The sequence below is a fragment of the Hyperolius riggenbachi genome, chromosome 4, assembly GCF_040937935.1.
Source record: "Hyperolius riggenbachi isolate aHypRig1 chromosome 4, aHypRig1.pri, whole genome shotgun sequence".
NCBI lineage: Eukaryota > Metazoa > Chordata > Amphibia > Anura > Hyperoliidae > Hyperolius > Hyperolius riggenbachi.
The window spans coordinates 457,788,412-457,800,611 of record NC_090649.1 but is presented as its reverse complement, the minus strand read 5'-3'; the positions used below and the strand labels follow the sequence as shown (position 1 = coordinate 457,800,611).

At 45.4% G+C, this 12,200-nt stretch overlaps 1 protein-coding gene across 1 annotated transcript in view; it reads left to right on the top strand.

The window, feature by feature from the left end:
* Positions 1-12,200, top strand: part of LOC137504856 (calpain-13-like) — a 143,547-nt gene that overhangs the window by 2,837 nt on the left and 128,510 nt on the right. Inside the window, exon 2 of the mRNA XM_068233448.1 lies at positions 3,980-4,046. The gene's annotated coding sequence lies outside the window, so the exon portion shown is untranslated. The remainder of the gene's footprint in view (positions 1-3,979; positions 4,047-12,200) is intronic.

Here is a 12,200-nt window from a genome sequence, read left to right as displayed (position 1 = left end):
GGGCAATCCGCTGGCATTTCCTGGAAGGGGCAGAGCTTTCGGCTTCAGCTCTGCCCCTCCTGACGTCAATCGCCGCACGGATCGCCGCCTCTCCCCGCCCCTCTCTGTGAAGGAACAGTGAGAGGGGCGGGCAGAGGCAGCGATGCGCCGCGATTGTGAAATTCCTTATGCGGCCCAGCCTCATCCTGACTTTGCCTCCTGCGGCCCCCAGGTAAATTGAGTTTGAGACCCCTGCTCTACACGGTCCATATGCAATTAATGTTTTCTCCTGAGTTTTCTACTAAGAGATCATTTTCAACTTCTTTTTAAAATTACTTTTTAGCACTCTGAAACCGACAAACTACAACAAGTACAGTAGGTTATAAAGCATCGTCAAAATTATTTGATGGGTTACAGAGGCTCAGGAGGGGGGACCCCACGTCATTTTTTTTTTTAAGATTTCCAACACTCAGAACATTTCCCAAAAATATATATATATATTTTTTTAAATATTGTTTCCCACTATCTTTTTAACACATCCTGCAAATTTGGTGTTGCTAGGATATAAGGGGCCTTTGCTATTAACTACTAGGAAATATTTCCCACGATCTGTCATTGACCGGCATTCAAATGTATCATTTTTTTCTATGAACTTTTAAAATCGATTTTCTCAAAAAGTATAAGGTCTTTTTGCAAAAAAGGTTTCCCTTGCTCCCACTTTTCTTCTTAACATAACCTGCAAATTTGGTGATTCTGGCATTTAAGAGGGCTTTGCAATTAACCCTTAAAGTCGGCGGGATTGAATCACGAATTCGTGAGCACGGCCAAATTTTCCCCTGACCCGGATACGAATCCACCCGAATCGAATTAGTCCATTCGATCTGGACGAATCCGAATTTGACTCGGACCCGAATTTGAATGTACTCGAATCGAATTCGGGTACATTCGATCATCCCTGGTAGGCATGTGCCTATAGGCGCCAAATGATGGAAAGGCGGCTAACTCTCCTCCCTAAGCTCCTCCCTCTCTTCTTCCCTATTCAGAACCCTGATGAGAGTGTAAATGAGAGGTTACTCACCTAGCTCTTGGCATTCCATGGCTAAGATCTCCCTTCAGTCAGGGACACCTGTAGCTACCTAATACTTGGGGTCACCTGTAGTTACTTAACCTCCCTGGCGGTAAGCCCGAGCTGAGCTCGGGCTATGCCGTGCAGGAGGATTTCTCAGGCTGTACTGGGGCGATTCGCCCCATTCAAAGTGCTGTGCGCGCAGCCAGCACTTTGCTAGCCGCGCTCACAGCTTGATCGCCGCCGCTCTGCGGCGATCGGCCGCACGCAGCGGCGAAAGAGGGCCCCCGCCAGAGCCCTGCGCTGCCCGGACCAATGAGTTCCGGGCAGCGCTATGGGCCGGATCAGATGCGCCTGACGTCAGGACGTCGGCTGACGTCCATGACGTCATCCCGATCGTCGCCATGGCGACAGGAGAAGCCAAACAGGGGAACGCGTTATATACGCGCTCCCCTGTTTGCTATTAGTGCCGGCGACGATCGCACTAGAGGGACACATGCGCCCTCTAGTGGTGTTTCATGTAGCTACCACTCTGGTAGCTTTACATGAAACAAAAAAAAAAAAAAAAAAAAAAAAAAAAGGATTTTTGCCCATGTGGCAAAAAAAATTAACCACCAGGGAGGTTAATATTGAGGGTTCTTCTGGCTACCTAATACTAAGGGGTACCTGTAGCTACTTATAATGGGCAAGGGAAGTAATTGAGAAGGGACAGCTGGGACATTATAAACACTTGCCGTGCAGTTTGGCGGGGTTTGTAGATTTATGGAGGCCGAAGTCTAAAGTTCCAGGACAACTGTGCCTATAGGCTCCTGTGAGGTATAATCCAGGTCTGGTCATCAGACATGTCTAAGGGGCTGATATTGTGGTGAAACTCCTTCCTTAAAGAACCAGCGACACCCATGCTAACCTAGAAATAAAAAACACATATATAAGTAGATAAATACTACTTCTACTTACATAACAGATTTATTGTGCTATCCACATAATGATTCCTGTGAATTTTACAAAGGAAAAGCAGAAAATCCTATTCTAGGCAGTGGCCATCTAATGCTGACATCATATCCTTCCTGACTCTTGTTTTCCCCCCTCCCTTGCTCATTATGTATTCATTAGCTGCCCTCCTCCCAGAGTCTTCAGACACTCCCACTGAGGTGTATACTAGGAACTGCTTTGTCTTATCCTCCAATTGCTGAGTCACCTCAGCCTTGCTTGTAAACACAAGTAATTAGAGGGTGTTTTTGATAATCAGCTAGGCAGGGAAATAAATGGAAGAGGAGGAATATATTATAGATAAAAAGAACTCCCAGCATTCAACTTTTTTGGCACTGTTTGGCACTAGGGCCAGTGCTCCTAAAGTATGTGATAACTCCAAACCATAACAGCAGAAAAAGTTTTGCAAGTTTTGAATGCAGGATTAGCATCTTTATCACTTAATACACTCAGACCAGTTGCTGTTGAAATTTGATTTTTATGGTGACAATTCCGCTTTAAGGTGATGCCATCATCATAATAGTTACCAATAGGTGTTAACCATATCGCATTGTGAAAAAAATGGTTGTTTCCATCTGAAGCAAGGTGTGTGTGTGTGTGTGTGTGTGTGTGTGTGTGTGTGTGTGTGTGTGTGTGTGTGTGTGTGTGTGTGTGTGTGTGTGTGTGTGTGTGTGTGTGTGTGTGTGTGTGTGTGTGTGTGTGTATATACAGTATATGTATGTACAGTGGGATGCGAAAGTTTGGGCAACCTTGTTAATTATCATGATTTTCCTGTATAAATCGTTGGTTGTTGCGATAAAAAATGTCAGTTAAATAAATCATATAGGGGGGACACACAGTTATATTTAAAAAGTGAAATTAAGTTTATTGGATTTACAGATAGTGTGCAATAATGGTTTCAACAAAATTAGGCAGTCGCAGGTGCATAAATTTGGGCACTGTTGTCATTTATTGATTTTAAAACCTTTATGTAATGATCGCTGCTGCAGCAGCTATTGCTGGAAGTAGTGCTGCAGCTCAGGCAGTTCTGATCTATTTCCATGCAAGTTGCATAGCTTTGTCTGTCTTTCCCTGCTGTCAGCTTGTGACTGATTATCATTCACCTGTGTGGGAGTAAAAAGTAAAAATGCACTAATGACCCCAAAGGTAAAAACTTCACAAAATAGATTCTTCATGCACTTTACATATTCGCCCATGTTTGATAAAATTAAAAAATCTATTATGAACAACTGGTGGATTTTACAGGAAGATAGACTGTTAGCAGAAAAATGCCGTCAGACTCCATGTATCTCCTACAAAAAAGTCCCTAATCTTAAAGACCAACTGTCACACAGTGAGTTTATTAGTGAAAATACGCAATGTTGGCTAGGCAGAAGCAGACCCCCTGGCAATTATAGATGTGGCTCATGCTCTTGCTGCAACTTTTTGATAACGGGTAAGGAATTCCACAGATTTGGAAAATCTGTGAAATTCAGGGAATTCATTAATTGTAAAACTAAGGGCATTGTATATGCGCTGGTTTGCCCGTGTCAATATATATATGTTGGTTTGTCCACTCGCATGATGCAGGACAGATACCAAGAACACTGTAGATCTTTGGGCAACCCACGGGCCAAGGGCTGCCCTAGGGTCATGGCGCATATGAACTCTGTACATGCAGGAGATGCTTCACAGCTTAGGTTCTTTGGCATAGAAATAGTGAAAAGGGATTCCAGGGGTGGTAATTGGATCAAAAAACTGCAGCGTAGGGAAAGTTATTGGATTTCTTTTTTTGAGGCGGTAGGTCCTTTGGGTCTAAATGAACGTAATGATTTATCAGTATTTTTGTAATTTGTGCCATTTTGCCTGTACGATGTTTACTTGAGTAATATTTATCTTTATTTGATGTTTTTATAATGATATTTCTCTGTTTTTCTCCTTTCTCTTTTTTCCTCCCTGCTACAGGTTGAATGTGAGGGGGAGGAGTTTGCCTGCAGCTTCATCTAACAGCGGAATCGTGCAGCTTGGTCAGGTAGTCTAGCCTTTTGGCTCTGTCAATTAGGGTTGGTACCACACACGTAAATACTTTTGCCTGTTTTACAATTGCTAGCCTTTGCCCGCATGTTACTAGGTGCGGGGAGACGTTGTTGACGTCTCTTTCACATCCGCATTTGTCCCTGGTCACGTGGGAGGGCTGTTGTCTTAGTATGTGTCAGGTTATTGGGGGGGTGGAGCTTCCCTAAATGGTTTAGATAATATGTGGCGACCAGCTAGAATTAGACGCTGCATACGCATGCGTTCTAGCATTCTGGCCCTGCAGATGACGACTTCCGGCCCGCTCCTTCCGGTATTTGGTACGCAGACGGCGTCCCGGAAGTACCCTATGCGGACACTGTGGATGCGCTGCATATGGCGTTCTCCTCCCTCCGTTAGCTGAATTGTGAGTATATAAGGGGGGTTACGAGGGGGGCTCATTGTCCTGATGAAGCACTCCGTGCTGAGTGCGAAACAGCTGTAGACGTTCTTTTCATGCTTGTCACTCTCTCTCCTGGCTGACTACTGCTTTGGTCCTTTGCACCGTTTTTAATTGGAATAACAATAAAGGCCTGTTTTTACTGGATGTGCCCAGTCGCTTTGTGCCTTCACCTGTGTGGGAATCTGCATGTCTGCTCCCATTGGATGACCTCAGTATAAAGATCTGCTTCCTGCAGGGTTTCCTTGGGTTTTCATAGCTTCAGCTTAAGCCTGCCTTGCTGTCGCTTTAGCCCCCGATCGTGTTTCTTGTTATAAAGATACTTTGCTGGTTTTGCATCATATATTGGTTCATTGCCAATATATATGCATACCAGCACGTTTATTATTTTCCTTGTATTTGTGTTACGTGATACATCAGTGTCGCTGATGTATACGTACACGAACTGTTTATATCCTGTGTTCAGTTAGTCAGTTTCCAGCACGTTTTGGTAGTTTGCGCGTACCGTGAACACCCGTGCTGAGCTAGTTATCCTGTTCCTGGTTCTGTTTGTGGATTGCGTTCATCTCTGCGAAGAGATAACGAATCCTTCTGAATCCTGTCCTGTTACCGTTTGTGGATTGCGTTCATCTCTGCGAAGAGATAACGAATCCTTCTGAATCCTGTTCTGTTACTGTTTGTGGATTGCGTTCATCCCTGCGAAGAGATAACGAATCCTTCTGAATCCTGTTCTGTTACCGTTTGTGGATTGCGTTCATCTCTGCGAAGAGATAGCGAATCCTTCTGAGTCCTGTTCCCTGTGTTACTCCATTCCTAGTCAGCGTTCCTGCTTATGTCATATATCGGTTCATTGCCGATATATACATATGTTAGTCAGACGTTACAAATAGTTTCATTGATAGCTGTAATTGTAATACGCTAGGAAAACATACTTATTGTATATTTATCTGTGTTACGTTTATCTATCTTAATCCTGCTATTTTCTGACTATCCTGTCCTGTCTTTGTGAGGCACGCCATCGCCGCAACGCATTGGCTGCCTCATTCCCGTCTGTCTTGTTTTGGACGCTTGCTGTCGCTAAGTAGCCGCTAGCTAGCAAGCGTTCATTCTGTCTACCTGTCCTGATCTCCTCAGTTCTGGTTTATGCGCTCAGCGCTACTTTGCGCTGAGACGTTATAACGAAAGCATTGTTTGTGGCTGTCAGATCTGCACCGGCTCTGTGCGCCACAATCTCCTATTGGAGTCAGTCCTCCCCTCCACTATACTAGGGATAGCCTGTTTCCTGGTGCTAGTGTGTGTACCTCCTCCACGCCAGCTCATGCGTTGCATGCTGACTGTGGAGAATACACCACCAAGCCTTACACTTTAGAACTAATTATTGGAACTCAAATTGGCTTGGTAAGCTCAGTGACCCCTGACGTACGTACACAGGTGAATCCAATTATGAGAAAGAGTATTTAAGGGGGTCAATTGCAAGGTTCCCTCCTCTTTTAATTTTCTCTGAAGTGTAGCAACATGGGGGTCTCAAAACAACTCTCAAATGACCTGAACACAAAGATTGTTCACCATCATGGTTTAGGGGAAGGATACAGAAAGCTGTCTCAGAGATTTCAGCTGTCTGTTTCCACAGTTAGGAACATAGTGAGAAAATGGAAGACCACAGGCTCAGTTAAAGTTAAGGCTCGAAGTGGCAGAATAAGAAAAATTTCATATAATCAGAAGCGATGAATGGTGAGAACAGTCAGAGTCAACCTACAGACCAGCACCAAAGACCTACAACATCATCTTGCTGCAAATGGAGTCACTGTGCGTGGTCCAACCATTCGGCGCACTTTACAGAAGGAGATGCTGTATGCGAGAGTGATGCAGAGGAAGCATTTTCTCCGCCCACAGCACAAACAGAGCCGCTTGAGGTATGCTAAAGCACATTTGGACAAGCCAGCTTCATTTTGGAATAAGGTGCTGTGGACTGATGAAACTAAAATTGAGTTATTTGGGCATAACAAGGGGCGTTATGCATGGAGGAAAAACAACACAGCATTCCAAGAAAAGCACCTGCTACCTACAGTAAAATATGGTGGTGGTTCCATCATGCTCTGGGGCTGTGTGGCCAGTACAGGGACTGGGAATCCTGTCACAGTTGAGGGACGCATGGATTCCACTCAGTATCATCAGATTCTGGAGACCAATGTCCAGGCATCAGTGACAAAGCTGATGCTGCGCCGGGGATGGATCCTTCAACAAGACAACTTCAAACACTGCTCAAAATCCACTAAGGCATTCATGCAGAGGAACAAGTACAACATTCTGGAATGGCCATCTCAGTCCCCGGACCTGAATATACCATATATTCCGGCGTATAAGACGACTGGGCGTATAAGACGACCCCCCAACTTTTCCAGTTAAAATATAGAGTTTGGGATATACTCGCCGTATAAGACTACCCCTCTTCCAACGCACACCAAATTAAGATAAAAATAAAAAAAAATCATGTACTGGTGCTGTATATGAACAGATACTGGTGCTCTACTGTATGTCTTACCCAGTATATAACAGTATATAGTCAATTGACTTGTTGCATTGGTCAACTCTCCTTAAGTAGACTGGTCAGCTCTCCTTGTCTACCTGTTTGTCAGAGCGGTATAGAAGAATAGATTGCGCTCCCTCAGCAGGGAGATCTGAGAGACGGTAACAGGATAGGGCGTATCACCTGGCATCAATGACACCCGGCGTATAAGACGATCCCAAACTTTTCAGAAGATTTTCAAGGGTTAAAAAGTAGTCTTATACGCAGGAATATACAGTAATTGAAAATCTGTGGTGTGAATTAAAGAGAGCTGCTATGCTCTCTCGCTTTGCTATGCTCGGAAGCCATCAAACGTGAATGAACTAGAGATGTTTTGTAAAGAGGAATGTTCTAAAATACATTCAACCAGAATCCAGACTCTCTTTGGAACCTACAGGAAGCGTTTAGAGGCTGTAATGTCTGCAGAAGGAGGATCTACTAAATATTGATTTAATTTCTTTTTTGTGGTGCCCAAATTTATGCACCTGCCTAATTTTGTTTAAACAATTATTGCACACTTTCTGTAAATCCAATCAACTTCATTTCATTTCTCAAATATCACTGTGTGTGTCTCCTATATGATATATTTAATTGACATTTTTTATCAGTGCAATTTCTAGGCTAAAATGCACCCAGGGCGAGGGTGTAAAAATTGCGCCCCCCCCTCCCCCGAGCAAGGTATGGGCGCCTGCAGTATAGGTTAGCCAGGTCTAGTTGCACTCAGTATAGGTCCCCCCAGTATAGGTAGCCAAGAATAGGTAATCCATTATAGGTATCCAGCTATAGGCCCCCAGTATAGGTAGCCAGGCATAGGTGAGCCAGTTGCCCCCGGTATAGGTTAGCCAGGTAGGTGCCTCCAGTATAGGTTGCCAGTATAGTTGCCCCAGTATAGTTTAGATAGGCAGGCACCCCCGATATAAGTTAGATAGGTAGGTGCCCCACTACAGGTTAGCTAGGTGGGTGCCTCTAATATAGGTAGCCAGAATAGTTGCCCCCAGCATAGGTTAGATAGGTAGATGCCCCCAGTATAGCATAGTTAGGTAGGTGCCTGCAATATAGGTAGCCAGTATAGTTGCCACCTGTATAGGCTAGCTAGGTAGGTAGGTGCCCCCAATACAGGTTAGATAAGTAAGTGCCCCCAGTATAGGTTTGATAGGTAGGTGCCCTACAGTATAGGTTAGATAGGTCACATTGTTAGTGGGTGTGATGATAGATAATGACAGTTTGTGCTGTGTCTGCCAGTAGTAAAGATGAAGACCTGCAGGCTCCCAGAGGATCAAACAACATGAAAGAATTACATGCTGCATATCAATTTGTTATTGATCGGTCTATTTTTTAACTTTTAATATTAAAATATATCTATTCATCTCTTAACCAACAAAAATGAGTAGAAAAAAAACAACAACCCAAAAAACAAATAAATATTTGAAAAATTGAACTTGAAAGCTGCATTACGAAACTTTTTTTTTGTTTTTTTTTGTTAGGCAATAAAAGCTATTATTGTTTTTCTACTCACATAAAAAGGTGTTAGAATCATCTTTTTTATTACAGTGTTATTACTGTATAGTAACATAGTTACAGCTTTACAAAACTTAAAACATGATTTAGCCTACAGTGATGTTAAAAATAATAGCGAAATAATGGAGCAGAAGTGATTATAAAGCAGAACTGAGTTATCACTGCCTTAGGCTTCTATCAAATATGTATAACAAGATAATAGGTGTCAATACCAGTGCCACACCCGGCTATAATTCACAACAAACGTGACAGTGAGGTTATATACATGATATATTCATATACAGAATTATGAATATTCAATAACTTCACAGAAGGCATCTTCTATCAGTCTGATGATAACACTTGTTTCGTGGCTAGTGTCACTTCCTCAGAGACACATCAGGATGTGATGTCCATAAGACTGCTGCAACTAGTGTTGGGCGAACAGTGTTCGCCACTGTTCGGGTTCTGCAGAACATCACCCTGTTCGGGTGATGTTCGAGTTCGGCCGAACACCTGACGGTGCTCGGCCAAACCGTTCGGCCATATGGCCGAACTAAGAGCGCATGGCCGAACGTTCCCCGAACGTTCGGCTAGCGCTGTGATTGGCCGAACGGGTCACGTGGTTCGGACCCGAACGCGCTCTGATTGGCCGAACTGTCACGTGGTTCGGGTAAATAAATACCCGAACCACGTCATATCTCCGCCATTTGTCTGTGGGTTTAGCTTTGGGTAGGCAGGCAGGGTAGTTCGCGCTCCAGCCACGCTAGCCAGGGTCCCCCCCAGTCATTGTGTGTCGCTGCTGGGAATAGTAGTACACCGCTCGCTCAGCATTCTGTTTACTGCCACTCTGTGTACCTCGCTCAGCCACACTATATAGCATTCTGTTTACTGCCACTCTGTGTCTGCTGGGAATAGTAGTACACCGCTTGCACAGCCACACTATATAGCATTCTGTTTACTGCCACTCTGTGTACCTCGCTCAGCCACACTATATAGCATTCTGTTTACTGCCACTCTGTGTCTGCTGGGAATAGTGGTACACCGCTCGCTCAGCCACACTATATAGCATTCTGTTCACTGTTCTGTGTCTGCTTGGAATAGTGGTACACCGCTCGTTCAGCCACACTATATAGCATTCTGTGTACTGTTCTGTGTCTGCTGGGAACAGTAGTACACCGCTCGTTCAGCCACACTATATAGCATTCTGTGTACTGTTCTGTGTCTGCTGGGAACAGTAGTACACCGCTCGCTCAGCCACACTATATAGCATTCTGTTCACTGTTCTGTGTCTGCTGGGAATAGTGGTACACCGCTCGCTCAGCCACACTATATAGCATTCTGTTCACTGTTCTGTGTCTGCTGGGAATAGTGGTACACCGCTCGCTCAGCCACACTATATAGCATTCTGTTTACTGTTCTGTGTCTGCTGGGAATAGTGGTACACCGCTCGCTCATCCACACTATATAGCATTCTGTTCACTGTTCTGTGTCTGCTGGGAATAGTGGTACACCGCTCGCTCAGCCACACTATATAGCATTCTGTTCACTGTTCTGTGTCTGCTGGGAATAGTGGTACACCGCTCGCTCAGCCACACTATATAGCATTCTGTTCACTGTTCTGTGTCTGCTGGGAATAGTGGTACACCGCTCGCTCAGCCACACTATATAGCATTCTGTTCACTGTTCTGTGTCTGCTGGGAATAGTGGTACACCGCTCGCTCAGCCACACTATATAGCATTCTGTTCACTGTTCTGTGTCTGCTGGGAATAGTGGTACACCGCTCGCTCAGCCACACTATATAGCATTCTGTTTACTGTTCTGTGTCTGCTGGGAATAGTGGTACACCGCTCGCTCATCCACACTATATAGCATTCTGTTCACTGTTCTGTGTCTGCTGGGAATAGTGGTACACCGCTCGCTCAGCCACACTATATAGCATTCTGTTCACTGTTCTGTGTCTGCTGGGAATAGTGGTACACCGCTCGCTCAGCCACACTATATAGCATTCTGTTCACTGTTCTGTGTCTGCTGGGAACAGTGGTACACCGCTCGTTCAGCCACACTATATAGCATTCTGTGTACTGTTCTGTGTCTGCTGGGAACAGTAGTACACCGCTCGTTCAGCCACACTATATAGCATTCTGTGTACTGTTCTGTGTCTGCTGGGAACAGTAGTACACCGCTCGTTCAGCCACACTATATAGCATTCTGTTCACTGTTCTGTGTCTGCTGGGAATAGTGGTACACCGCTCGCTCAGCCACACTATATAGCATTCTGTTCACTGTTCTGTGTCTGCTGGGAACAGTAGTACACCGCTCGTTCAGCCACACTATATAGCATTCTGTGTACTGTTCTGTGTCTGCTGGGAACAGTAGTACACCGCTCGTTCAGCCACACTATATAGCATTCTGTTCACTGTTCTGTGTCTGCTGGGAATAGTGGTACACCGCTCGCTCAGCCACACTATATAGCATTCTGTGTACTGTTCTGTGTCTGCTGGGAACAGTAGTACACCGCTCGTTCAGCCACACTATATAGCATTCTGTTCACTGTTCTGTGTCTGCTGGGAATAGTGGTACACCGCTCGCTCAGCCACACTATATAGCATTCTGTTCACTGTTCTGTGTCTGCTGGGAATAGTGGTACACCGCTCACCCGTCACTGTATAGCATTGTGCTCTGTGTCGCTGCTGGGAATAGTGGTACTGTATAGCATTTCTGTACTGCCACTGTACTGCTGCCAGTCAGCGTGTACTGTAAGGATAAGTGAAATGAGGAAGAAATCCGGTGAAAGAGGGAGGGGCAAGGGAAGAGGTGTTTCCCCTGACGGTTCACGTACAGGCCACAGGGGAGCACCCAAGAAAACCCACTCAATACCACCCATGTTGTCCAGGACAACAACCCTCACAAATCCAAAAGAACAGGACCAGATAATTACTTGGATGACCTCTCAAGCGTCCAGCAGTGGGTTAAGCAGCACCAGCACATCACGCACGAGGTCCGAGTCCTCAGCCAGTTACAAGGAGCCAGTGGGCACAAAGCTGACACAACCGGCAGCGACACCACGCACACAACTGCCAGATAACCAGTCCGATGAATTACCTCAGGACACAATGGGGTATTCGCAGGAGCTATTCCCAGCCCAACAAACTTCCACCTTTCAAAGGTCAATGGAGGAACAGCCAGAAATGTTGTGCCTGGATTCACAACCGTTAACTGTGGGAAATGTACCGCGCACTGAAATACGAGGCGAGTCCGAAGAGGACTCGGAAACCCAAATCCCAGAGCAATTTGGGCAGGAGGGGTTGCAATTGCAGGAGGTCGGCCGACAAGATCTGGAAGACGACGTTGGAGTGTGCTGCGCAGAGGTTGTTGTGGGGAGCTCTACTCCACGGCGGTGGCCCACAATGACATATGACGAGTTTGAGGAGATGGAAGAGGAGGGTATGGACAATGTGGACAGAGACCCAGATTTTGTTTGTGAACGAGAACATCGCCGTCGTAGCAGCAGCACAGATGAGTCTGTTGAAGAACACACTGCTGCACGAGTTCGCCTTGTGCCACAAGGTAGGCGGCGCGCAATTTCAGGCACCACAAGCGTGGAAGTTCAAGTGAGAGGCAAAAGAGGAGCAAACAGAAATCGCCA